The following is a 10,813-nucleotide window of genomic DNA, read 5'->3' as shown; positions in this document are numbered from 1 at the left end:
GTATTTAGGAGGAGAGGACCATTAAGAGTGTTAAAAGCAGCAGAGAGGTCAAGAAAGATGAAGAATAAGAAGAGGCCATTGGATTTGACAACTAAAAGATCGTTGGTAATTTTGGAGAGAGTGGTTTTGATTAAATCATAAGGTCAGAAGCTGGATTGTAGAAAGTCCAAAAGAGAGTGAGAGGAAAGGAGCGGAAGCACCTATTGTGGCCTCTTCAAGGAGTTTAACCACAAAAGGAAGGAGAGAGATGAGATAGTAGTTACTGGGGATAGATGGATGAAGTGAGGGTGTTTTGAAGATGGGGGACACAGGGACCTCTCTCCTTAATTAGGCTAATCTTCAGATAAAACACATACTAGCCATAGGTGGTGTGGGCTTGAAGCCATTGCTCCCTGGTAGGGCCCGCCACACCTTGTCCTCCATTGGCATGGCCGTCAAATGCCCAGACCCACCTCTGCACCGCATCAAGGAATCAGAGGGAGATTTTAGTGGAGGATGTCCTGGATTTTCTAGGATAGTCTCAATTTCATGAACAGAGAGAGCACACTTTTAAAAAAGTTTTTCAAAAAGAATAGGCTTCATCAACTTTAGTTTGTTATTCAGAAAGTATTTAACAAGAGAACCTGCCCTTTCCTCCAATCTATGTACAGTGTCCACCCTTCTTATCATCTACCACCTTCACTAACAAGAGAAATGGAATTTTTAGACCAAGTATGTTATCAGTTACAAAAGGTGATTGTTGTTCGTCCTTCATTTTTGAAGAGGGCCAGTTAGGTCACGGGGTGATGTCTTGACTTACATGTGAGTTGGATTTAAGGGAGGCAGAGTTGCACAGAGTTGTCAGCCTCACTCTCTCTTCCAGAGTCATCGAAGTCCAGTGGCAGAAAAAAAATCGAGATGACTGGTGATGGCTCAGGATGCAGTGGATGACCTTGGAGTCTTCAATGTTTGATCGAGCTCTAAACACTCCATAGAACCTGCTTCAGCTTCCTTCGTGGTTGTTGGAACAAATTGTTTTCATCTACCCATTTAGCTGGAAGAAGTCCTCATATGCTTGGTGTAGAACCCCCCCAACTGGCTGATGGGTTTGAGACCTGTCAGTTACCCTCAACCTGGTTTAGCCCATCTGCCTGGATGGTTTTATTGGGCTGTGGCCATTGCACATGCTACAGCTTCTTGGAGTCACAGATGAGAATTGGGTGAAATGTGGGCACCAAAGGTGGATGAGCAGCCCTGACAATGGCCCTCACATCAAAGGAGCTAGTCCTCTTTTAATACCCTATACACCACCTTAGTAAATACCTATTTCTAAAAGCTAATGATATCTGGCTGGCTAATTCACATTAGCTGATACTTTGGAAGCCCACTAGTAGGGTCTTGTGAGTTACAGAAATGGCTTCCTCAAGACCTCAGGGTTATGTCTAGAACTCTGAGAGGAGGAATAGCCAGTCACTCCCTAGCTTCCCTACCTGGTCATGCTAGTGGGAGCTGGAAGGCTCAGCAAGATTCTATGACTTGCCCATGATCACAAAGCTAGTTAGTGCCAGGGGTAGGATTTGAACCCAAGTTTTCTGGACTATAAGAATAGCACAGTACATTTCATGGCTTCTCTCTCTTTTGTACCAGAGGTCCATTGTACAGGGTGTCTGCTCTCCCTTCACCCCCTAGTTATCTTCCTCATTTCTTGATTTGCTCATGTTGCTCTTCTATTAAAAACCTCCAGGTTTTCTTAGTTCAGATATTTATCTCAGACAGTCAAGACCTGGAATCCATCACTATCCTACTTTGCCAGTCTTGTCTCATGTGAATCCCTTTTGTGCTGCAGCCAAACCGGACAACTCACTTTCCCCTGAAACATGGCCTGTATTTTCCCATCTCCGCTCCTTTACTCATGACATTCTCTATGCCCAGAATGTCCTTCCTTCTCTTTGCCTGTTGAATCCCTCTCTGGTATGGATAGAGGGGCCATCCTTTGAAACTGAACTCAAATGCTGCATTAAAAGGTGATTAAGAGAAACATGTTTGGCACGTGCATGTTGGCATCAGGTCAACACAAGACTATGAGAGGCATGTGTGGGGAAAAGTACTGGATTTGGAGTCAGAAAAACAGTTTGAATCTCATCTTTGCTACTTTACTGGTACCAATGCTACTACTAGTAGTACTACTACTATTATTACTACTACAACTAATACCACCACTAGTACCACCAACTGTCTTATTTTCCTCTTCCTCCTTCTCCTAATGCTACTACTAACATTATTAATACTATTACTACTACTACTGCTGCGGCTGCTACTACCACTACCACCACCCACTACCTCTTTTTTCTCTTCCTCCTCCTTTTTCTTCTCCTCCTCCTACTACAACTACTACCACCACTGCCACTGCTCCTCCTCCTCCTGCTCCTACTGCTATTACTGCAATTCATTTCATCCTTAAAAAAGCTCTGAGAGGGATGATGCTTCCATTTTCCCTATTTTATAAATGAGAAAACTGAGGTAGACAGATTAAGTGAATTGCCTAGGATTACACAATAAGCATGTGAGGCAAGATTGGAACTCAGGTCTTTCTCACTCCAAGTCCAGTTCTCTCTCCACTGCCCACATAGGTATTACCTGCCTAACCTTAGTCAAGTTATTATGCCTCATTAGCCCTCAGTTTCCTCACATGTAAAATGAAGGATCACAAAATTAGAGCTGGAGGGAACTTACAGGTTAACAAGCCCAATGCTCTTGTGTTACAAATGAGAAGCCTGTGGTCCAGAGAGGACCAGTGATTTACATTCGCCCACACAGAGAGCTAGTTCAGTATCAGAGATGAGATTTGAACCCAGATCCTGAGGCTCCAGAGCCAGGGTTCTTTTCACTGCATCACACCACACTAGATGGACTGTGTGTGAGGTCTTTTCTAGCTCTGTGTTTATAGTGGCACAATCTATGCTTTGTGTCTTATCTTCCACCATTAGACTGTATGCTCCTTGAGAGCAAGGGTTCTTTTCCGTTTTTGCATCCACAGTGCCTAGCACAGTGATTGGCACAGAGTAGGCCCTTAATAAATGTTTATTGAAGTGAATCAACTATGCAAAGGAAAGGAAGGGATTAAAATAGACTTGGGTATGGGTAGTCCCCGGCTGCTCATTTCAGATTTTGTAACCTCCTGCCATAGTGGATTAGAGCACTGGAGCTGGAGTCCAGGGAGACCTGGATTCAAATCTCGTCTTTGTCGCCTGCTGATCATTTGACCTCCCCAAGTCTCTGGCAGTTTCCCCAGCACCAAGTTCTAGATAGGATTGATGGTATAGTTTCCCCTCAGCAATGATACCACTGTATTTGGAATGCACTGCACAAGTATTTGGCTGAAAAGGCTTGGCCTTCTAAAACGTGTGTGATTCTGGCTGATACTGCACTGGTGTTCCCCCTTGTAGCAGGTAGCTTAGAGACATGTGGAGCCCGAGGTGCTCATGACAGCGGGGATCCTGGAGACAGCTCAGAGGGAAGGTGAGTCAGCCCAGCTGGAAGCAGGGGGAGGGGGTTGGGGAAGAGTCTTTGGCCTGCTATCCCCCTCCCCCAGTCAGCACTTGGGTTATTACATTCAGTGATTTATCAAGCACTTATTCAACACCTACTGTGAGGAAGGCAGAAGTAGCTCTGAGATAGAAACTTCTTCTCTAGACAGGCTTGTACTATCAAAACCTATGTGTGCCTCCAAGATTTTGTGTCTCTGAGCCTTTCAGAGGAAGGATGACAGTTTGGACGAGCTGGGTCTGTTGGTAGGAGAGGGCAGAACCACGTTTCTTTCCCCTGTGTTCCTTTCCTCCCTCTCTTCCCCATCTTATTTGACCCATAAAGACAAATTTCCTTCATGCCAACAACACAGGACTGATGAAGAAAACCAAAACAAAACCCCAAACCCAACATTTTTATTCATAGCTTTTTTCATATCACTTTTTAATAACTACCTTCATCCTCAGAACAAAGAGGAAGTGTAAAACAAATCAAACCAAATGTCCCAACAGCATCAGACTACAGATGTGGATTCCATTTCCCTCCCTTTCCACCTCTCTCCTGAGAAAAGGGAGGAAAGTTTCATCATTTGCCCTCTGCAGCTGAGGTTGGTAGTTACATTAGATGGTAGGCCCAGAATAAGCAATTGATAAAGGCCTGCTGATTGATTGTATCAATTAATCTGAATGCTGATGTCAAAGCAATACTGTTAAGAAAAAGAAATGTGAAAAGCTGTGGATTAGGGAGGATGATGGCTTTGGAAGTGGAGTTATGAGGCTCCTTCTTGTCAATTCTTGCTGAGGAAGGGGAAAAGAAGCGCTCAGGACTCAGGTGTATTCCCTGTACACTGGGACTGTGTAGTTGCGATCCTCCACATTGTAGATATTCCTGTTTTTTTGCATACAGAGGGCAGCTGCTGCGTCACAGGTACAGATTTGGATCTCACAGTACATCCCAGACCCTGTAAGTGCAGAGAAATGAATGAGCCGGGAGTGTCGGTAATTTTCTTTTCTGTTGACAACCCCTCAGGCTGCCCTGCCAAGCTGAGCCCCATTGCTGGGCTCCTTAATGGAGACATAATCCCTTCCCCAGGGGAAGCCCCTCAACTGAGGGGAGAGTGCAAGCTTTTGTTTTCAGGGAGTTTGGAGCACTGCCCCTCCAGACACCATGTTAGGGTTCTGCACACCTGGAGTGCTCAGTGGTGCTTGACTATACTGTGCTCTCTTACCGCAGGAGGCGATCCCATTCCTGTATCTGTATCTATAGGTCAGTTGTTTGGTGTCACAGTTTTCTCTCTCCAGATGTAAATAGCAGTGTTCTTGCTTCCAACAGCACCTAAAGAGAAGAGCCCTGCTGAATGCTGTCCCCCTCTCCTATTGGCAAGCAGGTGGTCAGCCAACGGACACTCAGAGAGGCCACCCGGTGAGGCAGTCTGCTGGGTGGAACGAGCCCTGCTCTTGTAGCCATGACACCTGAGCTATTAGAAGCATAGTTTTCTCATCTGTAAATGAGGGGATTGGACTACATGGTCTCTAAGGTAATTTTCAATGCCAAATCTTGTTCTATTTAATAGAGAGTCTCTGATTCTGAAAACTTACCTGGTCCAGTCCTCCCTATTACCTCTTCTGAAGGACTGCAAGGGCATCTATGGAAAGACTCCAAGAAGTGCTAGAGAAAAATACTCTCTATAATTTTTATCTTGAAATGCATTTCTTTGTGCCATATCCATTAATTTGTGTCTCCTGTCAGTGCTGCTTGTAGTGATTCCCAAGGAAGCTAAGGTAACCACCCTGGCAGGGCTGGGGAACAGCAGCTTACATGTCAGTTGCATCTTTGGGGGTTCCATTGCCTTTCTGGCCACAGTAGCAGCCATAGGGGTTATAGTCAGCAATTGCATCCCTCCCCATAACCGTGATAGTCATGGTCTGGGATGTCATGAAGTGCCCTTGCACCTCAGATAAGCCTGCAAGAGAGACCAGTGGTCCCCAGTCACATGTGGCCACCCTTCTCTCTTCTCTCTCCACTACTGCTTTAGTCTATCCTTCCCACCCTTCATCTGAGGGAGAATCTTGTCCTCTTTTGTCCTCTCTATTTTCCTTCCAGTCTCTAAGGAGAGGGGGTGAAGAATTAAATTGGGATTTGCAAGGTTCAAGGAATGGGGAGTGCTAGGGAGTCTAAAAGATGCTGGGGAGGCACTTTTTATACAACCCGAGATTTGTCCTTCCTGGGGCTGGTTCCTGGGAAGAGGTCAGTCATGTGGTCACTTCTTACCACAGGTCATTAGGACAGCTAGTAGAAAGATAGTCTTCATTTTGAAGCCTCTGTAGGAGAAAGTATAAACCTGATGTCTATCTCCTCAGGTGAGGTCCCCACATTCCTGCTTTACCCCTGGGGCTGCCAGCCCAACCTGCCATCTGGGAGGGGAGAATAGGTCCTTATTCTTATTGGTAGGGACCACAGGAACCATCTACTGCAACCTTTACTTGATCAAGAAATCCCTGTATGAAATTTCTGTTGTCACAGAAACATATTACCCAGGCACTTCACCCCTCCCCTCAGCCCCCATCCCTGTATTGGTTACATAAATGCACAACTCATATCCTCCAGACATACACATATTGTAATTCAGGTACAGAAACAAGCACTCAGACCACCTCAATTCACACACTCATTACAATACTCAGGACCAGAGAAAGACAGAGATAAATCAGTATGTATAGAGTATTACTGGCACAGAGAAGTGTACTCACTTAACAATTTTTAACAAGCGATTCTTAATTTTTTTTTATGTCCTGAATCCCTTTGGCAGTCTGGTGAAGCCTGCAGACCTATTCTCAGAATCGTTTTAGATGCATAAAATAAAATACATAGGAGTATAAAGGAAACCAAATTACATTGAAAGTTACAAAATATTTTAAATAACTGGAACTTCACAGACAACATAGACAACATACAGGTCAAGAACCCCTTCAGACTCTAAACATATCTAATAATACAGAACATAGAAACAGACACATACTCTCTGACTTTGACAAATGTCATCTGGTCTTTGAGGCTCCAGATGTCTTCAGCTGTTTCTTGGTTCAATCTGTTCACTGCAGGGCTTTTGAGCCCAATTTGTCCTCAAGACTGAGAACCTCCATATATAGATCCAGGAGGACTCTGAGGTGGCTGAGAGTTCCCACCCCCTGGGGTAGGGATTCCCAGAAACCTGCCCAACATCGAGAGTCCACGTTACAAGGAGAAGGGGCTGGGCCACAGTCTGCTCTGGGAGTCCACAAGGAGCTCCTCCAGGTCCCCCAGGAGCCATTCCTTCAGAGGGGAAGGCAGCCTCTTTTGATGGCATTATAGGTGATAGGCTAATTGCTGACTCTCAGTTGGGTTAGATTCAGGGATTCTGTGTCTTGAGGATGGTTGGGAGGCACACTCACCTTCCAACACTGGGCTCTCCATGCTGCCTCGGAATTTGGACTGTGGCCACTGACAGCTCTGTAAACATTTGCTAGAGTGCCTACTCATAGCAAAGGCCCAATCACTCGTTCAGCACCCCAGCCAAATGCCCACTCTATATAGAGCCTTCTATGAGGTGTTTTGGTTGTAGTTGGGTGGGGGGCAGAGAGAGCAGCGGAGAAAGAGGCAGAAGGGTAAGGCAAAAAATTGAGGTTAGAAAAAGGAAGAGGTAAAGATCCTAAATACTTGAGTTAAGAGGGAGTCACTAGAGTTCATTGAATAAGGGCTTCAGGAACGTCAGTTTAAGATTTCCTTTGTGATTATTATTATTATTATTTATTTGTTATTGTTTATTTTTAGTTTTCAACATTCACTCCCATAAGATTTTGAGTTCCGAATTTTCTTCCCATCTTCCCCCTCCCCCATCCCCAGATGGCATGCATTTTGATTATGCCTTTTCCTAATCTTCCCTCCCTTCTATCTCCTCCCCCCCACTTCTCTTATCCCCTTCCCCTTCTATTTTCCTGTAGGGCAGGATAGTTTTCTATACCCCATTGCCTATATATCTTATTTCCCAGTTGCATGTGAAAACAGTTTTTAACATTTGTTTTTAAAATTTTGGGTTCCAAATTTTCTCCCTTCCTCTCTACCCAGACCCTCATTGAGAAGGCAAGCAACTCAATACGTGTTATACATGTGTAGTCATGCAACACACTTCCATAGTAGTCATGTTGTGAAAAACTACCTATATTTCCCTTAATCCTATCCCACTCCTTCTTTATTCTATTCTCTCTTTTGACCTTGTCCCTCTTCAGAAGTGTTTGCTTTTGATTACCCCCTCCCCTAATTTGCCCTCCCTTCTACCATCCCCCTGCCCTCTTATCCCCTTCCCCCCTATTTTTCTGTAGGGTAAGATAGATTTCCAAACCCAATTGAATGTGCATATCATTTCCTCCTTACACTAAATCTGATGAGAATGAGATGCACTCATTCCCTCTTACCTTCCCCCACTTTCCCTCCACTGTAAAAGTTTTTTCTTGTCGGTTTTATGTGAGATAATTTACCCCATTCTACCTCTGCCTTTCTCCCGGTATAGTCGTCTCTCACCTCTTAATTTTATTTTTAGATATCACCCCCTCATCTTCAACTCATCCTATGCCATCTATCTATCTATCTATCTATCTATCTATCTATCTATCTATCTATCTATCTATCTAATTTTTTCCCCCTTCAACTACCCTAATACTGACAAAGGTCTCATGAGTTACAAATATCATCTTTCCATGTAAAAATGTAAACAGTTCAACTTTAATAAATCCCTTATGATTTCTCTTTTCTGTTTACCTTTTCGTGCTTCTCTTGAGTCTTGTATTTGAAAGTAGAATTTTCTATTCAGCTCTGGTCTTTTCATCAAGAATGCTTGAAAGTGCTCTATTTCATTGAATGTCCACTTTCCCCCCGAAGGATTATACTCACTTTTACTGGGTAGATGATTCTTGTTTGTAATCCTAGCTCCTTTGCTCTCTGGAATATTATAATCCAAGCTCTCTGGTCCCTTAATGTAGAACCTGCTAAATCTTGTGTTATCCTGATTGTGTTTCCACAATACTCCCGTTGTTTCTTTCTGGCTGCTTGCAATATTTTTTCCTTGACCTGGGAACTCTGAAATTTGGCTATAATATTCCTAGGAGTTTTCCTTTGGGGATCTATTTCAGGAGGTGATTAATGGAATCTTTCCATTTCTATTTTACCCTGTGGTTCTAGAATATCAGGGCAGTTTTCCTTGATAATTTCTTGAAAGATGATGTCTAGGTTCTTTTTTTGATCATGGCTTTCAGATAGTCCAATAATTTTTAAATTATTTCTCCTGGATCTATTTTCCAGGTCAGTTGTTTTTCCAACAAGATATTTCACATTGTCTTCTATTTTTCATTCTTTTGGTTTTGTTTTATTGTTTCTTGATTTCTTATAAAGTCATTAGCTTCCATCTCCTCCATTCTAATTTTTAAGGAATTTTTAAAAAAATTTTTTCCATATGCTTTTGAGTTGAAAATTTTTCTCCCTTTTCCTACCCCCACCCTCCCCAAGACAGCACACAATCTGATATAGGCTTTACATTTACATACCCATTAAACATATTTTCACATTAGTGAAGTTGTAAGTAAAAATTAAAACCAATACAAGGAACCATCAGAAAGGTGAAACAAAAGGGAAGTATTTTCTTCAGTGAGCTTTCAGACTTCCTTTTCTATTTGGCCAATTCTGCTTTTCAAGACATTCTTCTCCCCATTGGCTCTTTGGACCCCTTTTGCCATTTAGGCTATTTTTAAAGATTGTTTTTCTTCAGTATTTTTTTTGGGTCTCCTTTAGCAAGCTTTTGACTTGTTTTTCATGATTTTCTTGCATCATTCTCATTTCTCTTCCCAGTTTTTCTTCTATTTCTCTTAATTGCTTCTCAAAATCCTTTTTGAGCTCTTCCATGGCCTGGGATTGATTCATATTTTTCTTGGAAGCTTTGGATGTAGGAGCTTTGCCTTTGTTGTCTTCTTCTGGTTGTATGTTTTGATCTTCTTTGTCACCAAAGAAAGATTCTATGGCCTGACTTTTTTGAGCCTATGTTTGCTCATTTCCCCAGCCAATTACTTGAGTTTTAAACTCTTTGTTAAGGTAGGAGTCTGCCAAGCTTCAGGAGTTTTATGCAGCTGTTTTCAGAGATACTTCTAAGGGAACTGTACCTTTTCAGTTCTTCCTAGGTGGTACGATCAAAGGTGAGGTGTTTACTTCTTTCCTGGCCTGTGCTCTGATCTATGAGTTAACACAAGCATTCTTTTCTGTCTTGGAACTGTGAAGAGGATTCTCTCTCAACTGCCACTACAAGCTCCACCATGCCAGCACTCCTTCTCACCCCAGGACCACCACCCAGAACTGTGACCCAGATCCAAGCATGGGCAAAGCAAGAGAATCCTGCCTCAGCACCAGGAAAGAGATCCCTGCAATCCCCCCTCTGATCAGCCACTCAATTCCCCTTCTGTCTGTGGACCAAGAGCTCCAGAAGCAGCCAGAACTAGGGCTGGGACTGTGCTTCTCTCTCACCGTGGTCCAACAGACATTTCCTACTGACCTTCTAAGTTGTCTGTGGCATTTGTGGGTTGAGAAGTCTAGAAAGTGCCACAGCTGCCCATGATCCAGTCTCTGGAGGCCTGTTCCAGGTTTGCTGAGGCCTGTGCTCCCATACTGAACTGTGTTTCTCTCTCAGCCTGGTACAATAAACCTTTCCAATCAATCATCCAGGTTGTCTTGGGCTGGAAATTTGTTTCACTCTGTCTTTTTGTGGGTTCTGCTGCTCTAGAATTTGTTTAGAGCCATTTTTACAGGTACTTGGAGGGGTTTAGGGAAGAGCTCAAGCAAGTCACTGCTTTTACTCTGCCATCTTGGCTCTGCCCAGTTTGGGATTTTCATGGAGGACAAATTAAGACAGGGGAGAGATGAGACAGGGTGACCAATTAGAAGGCTGCTGCAATTGTCCAGTTGAGAGATGAGGACAGTTTCAATTAGGGTGATGGCTATGAGAGTGGACAGAAGGAGACAGATAGGAAAAATGTTGTAGAAGTGGAATGATTTGATAACCTTGGGTGTGTGAGATCAATGATAGTGAGAAACCAACAATAATGCTAGGGATGAGAGCCTGGGGACTAGAAAGATATTCACATGCTCAGGGGTAATTGGGAAGTTCAGAGGATAAAGGTGGTGAGTTTTGTTTTGGACATGTGTTTGAGATGGCTTTGGGACATCCAGTTAGAAATAGGCAAGTCTTGATGACAGAAAGAAAGGTTGGGGGGGGAGGTGAGAACTGTACATA

At 43.5% G+C, this 10,813-nt stretch overlaps 1 long non-coding RNA gene across 1 annotated transcript; it reads left to right on the top strand.

The window, feature by feature from the left end:
- The first annotated feature begins 4,153 nt into the window (after positions 1-4,153).
- LOC144454496 (uncharacterized) lies at positions 4,154-10,224 on the top strand. The gene is made up of 3 exons (XR_013482928.1): positions 4,154-4,467; positions 4,837-5,041; positions 9,698-10,224. It is a non-coding gene; the product is annotated as an uncharacterized LOC144454496 (long non-coding RNA).
- The last annotated feature ends 589 nt before the right edge of the window (positions 10,225-10,813 follow it).

This window comes from Phascolarctos cinereus, unplaced genomic scaffold (assembly GCF_003287225.1).
Source record: "Phascolarctos cinereus isolate Bilbo 61053 unplaced genomic scaffold, phaCin_HiC Scaffold_726;HRSCAF=1367, whole genome shotgun sequence".
In the NCBI taxonomy this organism is placed as follows: Eukaryota; Metazoa; Chordata; class Mammalia; order Diprotodontia; family Phascolarctidae; genus Phascolarctos; species Phascolarctos cinereus.
This window is presented reverse-complemented; position numbering and strand designations above follow the sequence as displayed.